Source organism: Ranitomeya variabilis, chromosome 3 (genome assembly GCF_051348905.1).
Source record: "Ranitomeya variabilis isolate aRanVar5 chromosome 3, aRanVar5.hap1, whole genome shotgun sequence".
NCBI classification, from domain to species: domain Eukaryota; kingdom Metazoa; phylum Chordata; class Amphibia; order Anura; family Dendrobatidae; genus Ranitomeya; species Ranitomeya variabilis.
In genome coordinates this window covers 75,295,878-75,306,037 of record NC_135234.1, presented here as the reverse complement: position 1 = coordinate 75,306,037, position 10,160 = coordinate 75,295,878, and positions in this window count along the sequence as shown.

Here is a 10,160-nt window from a genome sequence, read left to right as displayed (position 1 = left end):
ACAGACAGGAGAAATTTAGGCTGTACAGTACTGATGGTAACAGATCTAGCGACCCTCTTAATACGCTTAGGGCAATCAGAAATAGCATGAGCAGAATCGCCACAGTAAAAACACAGCCCATTCTGACGTCTGTATCCCCGCTGTTCTGCTCTAGTCAAAATCCTATCACATTGCATAGGCTCAGGACTCTGTTCAGAGGACACAGCCATATGGTGCACCACTTTGCGCTCGCGCAGGAGCCGATCAATCTGAATGACTAGAGACATAGATTCGCTCAAACCAACAGGCGTGGGGAACCCCACCATAACATCTTTAAGGGCTTCAGAAAGACCCTTTCTGAAAACTGCTGTCAGAGCATCCTCATTCCATTTAGTGAGCACAGACCATTTTCTAAATTTCTGGCAGTATAATTCTGCCGCTTCCTGCCCCTGACACAGGGCCAACAAGGTTTTTTCTGCATGCTCCACAGAGTTAGGTTCTTCATACAATAATCCGAGCGATTGAAAAAATGCATCTACATTAAGCAATGCCGGATCCCCTGACTCAAGGGAGAATGCCCAGTCCTGAGGGTCACCACGCAGCAGAGAAATGACTATTTTAACTTGCTGAATGGGATCACCAGAGGAACGGGGTTTCAGAGCAAATTTGCAGTTATTTTTAAAGTTCAAAAATTTGGATCTATCCCCATAAAACAAATCTGGAGTAGGAATTCTAGGCTCTAAAGTCAGAGTCTGAACAACATAATCTTGGATACTCTGTACTCTTGCAGCAAGCTGATCCACACGAGAAAACAAACCCTGAACATCCATGCCCGCGCCAAAATCCTGAACCACCCAGAGATTAAGAGGAAGAAAAAAGACAAAACAGACCAAAGAAAAAAAAAATGGTTCAGAACTCTTTTTTTTTCCTTCTTTTGAGATGCATTTAACTCATCTTTGGCCAGTTGTACTGTTATGGTCTGGTGATTTAGGAGCGACATGCAACGAGCTCTGAGCAGGTGGTAACTACTGACCGCAGTTCCTGATCTCAACACCACACTAGAAGTAGCCGTGGGATGTTCCTGTCACTCCCTAGACACCTCGTCACAGCCTAACTAACTACCCCTAAAGGTAGAAACAGGAAAGCTATCTTGCCTCAGAGAAAATCCCCAAAGGATAGGACAGCCCCCCACAAATAATGACTGTGAGTGGAGAGGGAAAATGACATACGTAGAATCAAACAAGATGTAGCAAAGGAGGCCACTACTAGCTAGACAGATAGTACAGGACAGAACACTGTGCGGTCAGTAATAAAAACTAGAAAAAGTCCACCGCAGAGAATGTAAAAATCCCCACACCTGACTAAAGGTGTGGAGGGCAAAATCTGCTGCCCAGAGCTTCCAGCTTAGCTGAATAGATCCATACTGATAAGCTGGACTAAAGAGAAAAAACATAATATGTGCTGAACAATAAGTCCACAACAAGTGGACTGCAAAAGGACAAGCAAGGACTTATCTTTGCTGAACTGGTCAGAGTGTCAGAGAAATCCAAAAGAGCCGTGACTCCAAGCAGGAACAATTGACAACTGGCATTGACTGAGGGATAAGGCCAGACTAAAATAGCCGAGCCAGAAAGACGATTAGTGGAAGCAGTTGCTGATGCTAAATCCAAGAAGCAGCCATTCCACTCAAAACCACCGGAGGAAGCCCAAGAGCAGAACTCACAAAAGTGCCACTTACAACCACCGGAGGGAGCCCAAGAGCGGAATTCACAACAATACCCCCTAGAGTACCATCATACTAACAGTCCTTCTAAGGGCTAATCCTATGCTTTGCTGTTTGTATCAGATAGATTCTTCATTTAGCCTAGGGACAGTTGCAGGAGTTGAGAGCATGGCAGAGTACAGCCTCTAAGCGGGGCTTAGGGCTTTGCAGTTAATTGTTAGATTTTCAGCTCTGGCAAAAATTAAGAGACCGCCACATTAAAACTCTGTCATGGGCAGCCCATTCTCCAGACCTGAAACCCATTGAAAAACTCTGGAATGTAATCAAAAGGATGATGGATAGTCACAAGCCATCAAACAAAGAACTGCTTAAATTTTTGGGCCAGAAGCAGTGTGAAAGACTGGTGGCAAGCATGCCAAGACGCATGAAAGCTGTGATTAAAAATCATGGTTATTTCACAAAATATTGATTTCTGAACTCTTCCTGAGTTAAAACATTAGTATTGTTGTTGCTAAATGATTATGAACTTGTTTTCTTTGCATTATTTGAAGTCTGAAAGCAAAGTTGTTGTTTTTTTCATTTTGACCATTTCTCCTTTCCAGAAAAAAACTATAAAATTTATTGCTTGGAAATTTGGAGACATGTTGTCAGAAGTTTGTAGACTAAAAGAACAATTTACATGTTACTCAAAAATATACTTATAAAGAGAAAAATCAGACAAACTGAACATTTTGCAGTGATCTCTTAATTTTTGCCAGAGCTGCATAGCTGCTACATATTACCAAATTTTGGGGGGAGGTGAAAAAATTGACGATATTGTCATTCATACAGTGTAACATGCTTAATGTTACATTATGGTGGTATTACTCTCCAAAAAAACATTCAAAAAATAATTCTGGATTGAATTTGTAATCCATACAATGTAACATGCATCGTGTTATATTATGGTGTTATAAACCTTCAAAAAACAGTTAAAAAATCTTTTTGGATCAAATTAGTCATCCATAGAATTTAACGTGCTTAGTGTTACATTAAGGTGATATATGAAACTGCAAAATAACGTTCACATTTTTTTTCTGGATTCAGTTAGTCATCCATACACTGTAACGCGGCTAGTGTTTCATTACAGTGGTATATAAATCTCAAAAAAAGGTAAAATATTTTTTATAACTTTTTTATAGTTTTATATAAATATAAAACTGAAAAAAGTAAACAAATTTTTTTTATGGATTCAATTATGATCCGTGCAGTGTAACGTGGTTAGTGTTATATTACGGTGGTATTGCGCTACAGAAAACCTTTTAAAACATCTGTCTGGAATGAATGAGTAATTCATACAGTGTAATGTGCGTAGTGGGCAACAAGGCGAAAAAGATGGCAGAATCCAGTGAGACTCAGAGAGTGACCGGAAGAATATTGAAGCCAGAGCAAGCTGGCACAACAGCTGAGGTGGCAGGAACCTGTGGTCCGAAACTGTCCACTTTCCCGGAACCACCAAGGCCCGAACCTAGGCTGTGGCCTTCACCACTGGGGTTCTTGCGGACTGTGGACGGGTGAGCCAAGATCCAGCAACTGGTGAGTGGACAGCGGGGCATAGGCTCGTCGGAAGAGAGAAGGAGGCGAGCCAGGACTTGGGCTGGAGACATGCTAACAGGCCCACTAGCTGCAAGGTACTAAGAGTTGGCATCCCAGGGGGAAGTTGTTAGACACGACCGGCAGCAGAGATGAGGGTCCATAGAATAGTTTGGGGCCCGTTATTACATTTTGTGGCTAACAGATATAAATCATTCAGCTGCAGCAATAAAAACTAAAACTCCGAGCACTACAAAATACTCAGAGGACACCCGAGCGTGCTCGGGAAATCTCGAGTAACGAGTATATTCGCTCATCACTAGTGTCAACGGACTCCTTTAACACATACCACAGTTCATGATGCACAGATAAGAAATATAGGTATAGTATAATGCCAAAGATTTCACTTCTTACATTACGTGAGTGATATCTATTGTAAATTGTAGATCAGCTCAGAAATTGACGAATCCTCGCAGCGCAAACAGAGTGATTGCAGACTTATCATTTTAGACCAGACAGTAAAGCCCTCCATACAGTATTATGAGCCTCACATAGTCCTCCAAACAGTATTATGGGCACCACATAGTCTATCCATACAACATTATGGCACTGCATTGTCTTCCATATAGAATTATGGGCACCCCATAGTATAATGGGCCCCATATATTGCTCTATACAGTATAATGGGCACCATATACAGTAATGTTCCATACTGTATAATGGTCCCAATATATTGCTCCATACAGTATAATGGGCCCTATATATTGCTCCATACATTATTATTATTATTATTATATGTTATAGCGCCATTTATTCCATGGCACTTTACATGTAAGGAGGGGTATACATAATAAAAACAAGTACAATAATCTTAAACAATACAAGTCATAACTGGTACATGAGGAGAGAGGACCCTGCCCACGAAGGCTCACAATCTACAAGGGATGGGTGAGAATACAGTAGGCGAGGGTAGAGCTGGTAATGCAGCGGTTTGGTCGATCGGTGGTTACTGCAGGTTATAGGCTTGTCGGAAGAGGTGGGTCTTCAGGCTCTTTTTGAAGGTTTCGATGGTAGGCGAGAGTCTGATGTGTTGTGGTAGAGGGTTCCAGAGTATCGGTGATACGCGAGAGAAATCTTGTATACGATTGTGGGAAGAGGAGATAAGAGGGGAGTAGAGAAGGAGGTCTTGTGAGGATCGGAGGTTGCGTGTAGGTAAGTACCGGGAGACGAGGTCACAGATGTATGGAGGAGACAGGTTGTGGATGGCTTTGTACGTCATGGTTAGGGTTTTGTACTGGAGTCTGTGGGCAATGGGGAGCCAGTGAAGGGATTGACAGAGGGGAGAGGCCGGGGAATAGCGGGGAGACAGGTGGATTAATCGGGCAGCAGAGTTTAGAATAGATTGGAGGGGTGCAAGAGTGTTAGAGGGGAGGCCACAGAGCAGGAGGTTGCAGTAGTCCAGGCGAGAGATGATGAGGGCATGGACATTATAATTGCCCCATATATGTTTCTCCATATAGTATATAATGTGCCCGTATAGTATATAATGGTTGCCATATAATGCTGCATACAATTTAATGGCCCCCATATATTGCTCCATACAGTATAAGGGGCCCCATATATTGCTCCATGGAGTATAATGGGCCCTATATATTGCTCCATACAGTATAATGGGCCCCATATATTGCTCCATACAGTATATAATGGCCGCCATATATTGCTAAACACACTATATAATGGTCCCCATGTATTGCTCCATACAGTATATAATGGGCTCCATATAATGCACCGTACAGAATAATGGCCCCATACTGTATATTGCTCTGCACAGTATAATGGGCACCATATAATGCTCCATATAATATGTAATAGACCCCATATAATGCTCTATACAGTACAAAATGGGCCTTATATAATGGTCCATACAGTATAATGGGCCTGGGCCCCATATAATGCTGCATGCATAAAAAAAATCAAATACTCACCTCTTCTGTTCCCTGCAGGTCCAGTCTGCTCAGTGTCTCCTAACTTTCTGCAGTGTTCAGCACAGAAGGCACTCTGTGGTAATCTCATCGTTCCCTCTGCCCTGAGACATCACAGAATCAGAAGATCCTGAAGACAACGGAGCTGTGGGGAATGGGAGATGTGAGTATTTGAGAAAGGGGCCCATTGACACCAGCCCTGGTCGTCAAGGCGGGTCAAGTCAGAGCATGCACGTGCCTCTGCCTCCTGCTCTTTTATAGGGCACGTGCCCCTAAAAAAAATTTTTTTCTTCTTCTCTGTCAGAAGGCGGGCCCACTGGGTATTTCACTGTTACCCAGCCAGGCCTCTAACCGATTTGCTTAAAAGGGTGCTAACATGGTGTACCTTGACCATAAGGAAAAAAGGAGTATTCCAGCTCCAGTTTAAAAATATTCATTTATTCATTTTTTTTTTAAAGACAGCAAAGGCATCATGCCAAAAATTCCATCAGGTATTAATCAGGCATTAGGACATGGTACAGGAGAGAGGGTGTCCATCAAATGGAGGACATAAAACATCCACTCTCATGTACCATGTCCTAATACTAGATGGAATTTGTCACATGATGTCATTGCTATCTTTTTAATAAAAACTTTTTTTGATATGAATAACTTAATATTTTCTAACCGGAGTTGGAATACTCCTTCTGTTTTCCTTCTGCTTGTCATAAGTCTGATCAGGACACATATCCATGCTCCACTCCAGGCACTACCGAAGCTGGCTAAACTTCTTTCTTTTCTGGACCACAGCAGCTGCCAGTTAACACCCTTTATCACATACGACGATGCCTGGTTGGAGGTTCAGTGGCAAGAGCCACCGATCTGTCTGGTCTGTTATTACAATAACTGATAGAAGTAGGGCCAGCAATCCTCGGTGTCAGTAGCACATGTGCCGTGCCAAGGTGGAACTCTGTCATGATCTCAATGGCAAGAGAACATAGCATAAGCATATATAGGAACTAGCTCTTGGAAGATGGGAACTGAGCTGACCATGAACTAAACCTAACGCACAACTAGCAGTGGCCGGGTAGCATGCCTACGTTGATTCTAGATGCCCAGCCCAGCCGGAGGACTAAATAAAGCTAGCAGAGGAAAATATTAGTCCTAGCTCACCTCTAGAGAAATACCCCGAAAGGAGACAGAGGCCCCCCACATGTATTGGCGGTGAGTTGAGATGAAATAACAAACGTAGTATGAAAATAGGTTTAGCAAATTTGAGGTCCACTTACTACATAGCAGAAGACAGAAAGGACACTTTCATGGTCAGCTGAAAACCCTATCACAAAAAACACCATCCAGAAATTACTTTAAAACTCTGGCATTAACTCATAACACCAGAGTGGCAATTCCCGTTCACAAGAGCTTTCCAGACACAGTAACGAAACTACAGCTGTGAACTGGAACAAAATGCAAAAACAAACATGGACAAGAGTCCAACTTATCTAGTAGTTGTCTAGGAGCAGGAACAAGCACAGAGAGGCTTCTGATAACATTGATGACCGGCAAGCAACTAACAGAGCAGCAAGGCTATATAGCGACTCCCACATCTTGATGGGAACAGGTGAACAGAGAAGATGAAGACACCAGTTCAATTCCACCAGTAGCCACCGGGGGAGCCCAGAATCCAAATTCACAACAGTACCCCCCCCTCAAGGAGGGGGCACCGAACCCTCACCAGAACCACCAGGGCGATCAGGATGGGCCCTATGAAAGGCACGAACCAGATCGGAGGCATGAACATCAGATGCATTCACCCAAGAATTATCCTCCTGGCCGTATCCCTTCCACTTGACCAGATACTGGAGTCTCCGTCTGGAAACACGAGAGTCCAAGATTTTCTCCACAACGTACTCCAACTCACCCTCAACCAACACCGGAGCAGGAGGCTCAACGGAAGGCACAACCGGTACCTCATACCTGCGCAATAATGACCGATGAAAAACGTTATGAATAGAAAAGGATGCAGGGAGGTCCAAACGGAAGGAAACAGGGTTAAGAATCTCCAATATCTTATACGGGCCGATAAACCGAGGCTTAAACTTAGGAGAAGAGACCCTCATAGGGACAAAACGAGAAGACAACCACACCAAATCCCCAACAGAAAGCCGAGGACCAACACGACGGTGGCGGTTGGCAAAAAGCTGAGTCTTCTCCTGGGACAACCTCAAATTGTCCACCACCTGCCCCCAGATCTGATGCAATCTCTCCACCACAGCATCCACTCCAGGACAATCCGAAGATTCCACCTGACCAGAGGAAAATCGAGGATGAAACCCCGAATTACAGAAAAACGGGGACACCAAAGTGGCAGAGCTGGCCCGATTATTGAGAGCGAACTCCGCCAATGGCAAAAAAGCAACCCAATCATCCTGGTCAGCAGACACAAAACACCTCAGATATGTCTCCAGGGTCTGATTAATCCGCTCGGTCTGGCCATTCGTCTGAGGATGGAAAGCGGACGAAAAAGATAAATCTATGCCCATCCTAGCACAGAATGCCCGCCAAAATCTAGACACGAATTGGGTCCCTCTGTCAGAAACGATATTCTCAGGAATACCATGCAAACGAACAACATTTTGAAAAAACAGAGGAACCAACTCGGAAGAAGAAGGTAACTTGGGCAGAGGAACCAAATGGACCATCTTAGAAAAACGGTCACAGACCACCCAGATGACAGACATCTTCTGAGAAACAGGCAGATCTGAAATAAAATCCATCGAGATGTGCGTCCAAGGCCTCTTAGGAATAGGCAAGGGCAACAATAATCCACTAGCCCGAGAACAACAAGGCTTGGCCCGAGCACAAACGTCACAAGACTGCACAAAGCCTCGCACATCTCGTGACAGGGAAGGCCACCAGAAGGACCTTGCCACCAAATCCCTGGTACCAAAAATGCCAGGATGACCTGCCAATGCAGAAGAATGAACCTCAGAGATGACTCTACTGGTCCAATCATCAGGAACAAACAGTTTATCAGGTGGGCAACGATCAGGTCTCTCCGCCTGAAACTCCTGCAAGGCCCGCCGCAGGTCTGGAGAAACGGCTGACAATACCACTCCATCCTTAAGGATACCTGTGGGCTCAGAGTTACCAGGCGAGTCAGGCTCAAAACTCCTAGAAAGGGCATCCGCCTTAATATTCTTAGAACCCGGTAGGTATGACACCACAAAATTAAACCGAGAGAAAAATAATGACCAGCGCGCCTGTCTAGGATTCAGGCGCCTGGCGGTCTCAAGATAAATCAAATTTTTGTGGTCAGTCAATACCACCACCTGATGTCTGGCCCCCTCAAGCCAATGGCGCCACTCCTCAAAAGCCCACTTCATGGCCAAAAGCTCCCGATTCCCAACATCATAATTCCGCTCAGCGGGCGAAAATTTACGGGAAAAGAAGGCACAAGGCCTCATCACGGAGCAGTCAGAACTTTTCTGCGACAACACTGCCCCAGCTCCGATCTCAGAAGCGTCGACCTCAACCTGAAAAGGTAGAGCAACATCAGGCTGACGCAACACAGGGGCAGAGGAAAAACGGCGCTTAAGCTCCCGAAAGGCCTCCACAGCATCAGGGGACCAATCAGCAACATCAGCACCCTTCTTAGTCAAATCGGTCAATGGCTTAGCAATATCCGAAAAACCAGCAATAAATCGACGATAAAAGTTAGCAAAGCCCAAAAATTTCTGAAGACTCTTAAGAGAAGAGGGCTGCGTCCAATCACAAATAGCTTGAACCTTGACAGGATCCATTTCAATGGAAGAGGGGGAAAAAATATATCCCAAAAAGGAAATCCTCTGTACCCCAAAAACACACTTAGAACCCTTCACACACAAAGAATTAGACCGCAAAACCTGAAAAACCCTCCTGACTTGCTGGACATGAGAGTCCCAGTCATCCGAAAAAATCAGAATATCATCCAGATACACAATCATAAATTTATCCAAATAATCGCGAAAAATATCATGCATAAAGGACTGGAAAACTGACGGAGCATTAGAAAGACCAAAAGGCATCACTAAATACTCAAAGTGGCCCTCGGGCGTATTAAATGCGGTTTTCCACTCATCCCCCTGCCTGATTCGCACCAAATTATACGCCCCACGAAGGTCAATCTTAGAGAACCACTTGGCCCCCTTTATGCGAGCAAACAAATCAGTCAGCAACGGCAATGGGTATTGATATTTAACAGTGATTTTATTCAAAAGCCGATAATCAATACATGGTCTCAAAGAGCCGTCTTTTTTTGACACAAAGAAAAAACCGGCTCCTAAGGGAGATGACGATGGACGAATATGTCCCTTTTCCAAGGACTCCTTTATATATTCTCGCATAGCAGCATGTTCAGGCACAGACAGATTAAATAAACGACCCTTTGGGTATTTACTACCCGGGATTAAATCTATGGCACAATCGCACTCTCGGTGCGGAGGTAACGAACCAAGCTTGGATTCTTCAAAGACGTCACGATAGTCAGACAGGAACTCAGGAATTTCAGAGGGAATGGATGATGAAATGGAAACCACAGGTACATCCCCATGAGCCCCCTTACATCCCCAGCTCAACACAGACATAGCTCTCCAGTCGAGGACTGGGTTGTGAGATTGCAGCCAAGGCAATCCTAGCACCAAATCATCATGTAGATTATACAGCACCAGAAAGCGAATAATCTCCTGGTGATCCGGATTAATACGCATAGTTACTTGTGTCCAGTATTGTGGTTTATTATTAGCCAATGGGGTGGAGTCAATCCCCTTCAGAGGAATAGGAGTCTCCAAAGGCTCTAAATCATACCCACAGCGTTTGGCAAAGGACCAATCCATAAGACTCAAAGCGGCGCCAGAGTCGACATAGGCGTCCGTGGTAATAGATGA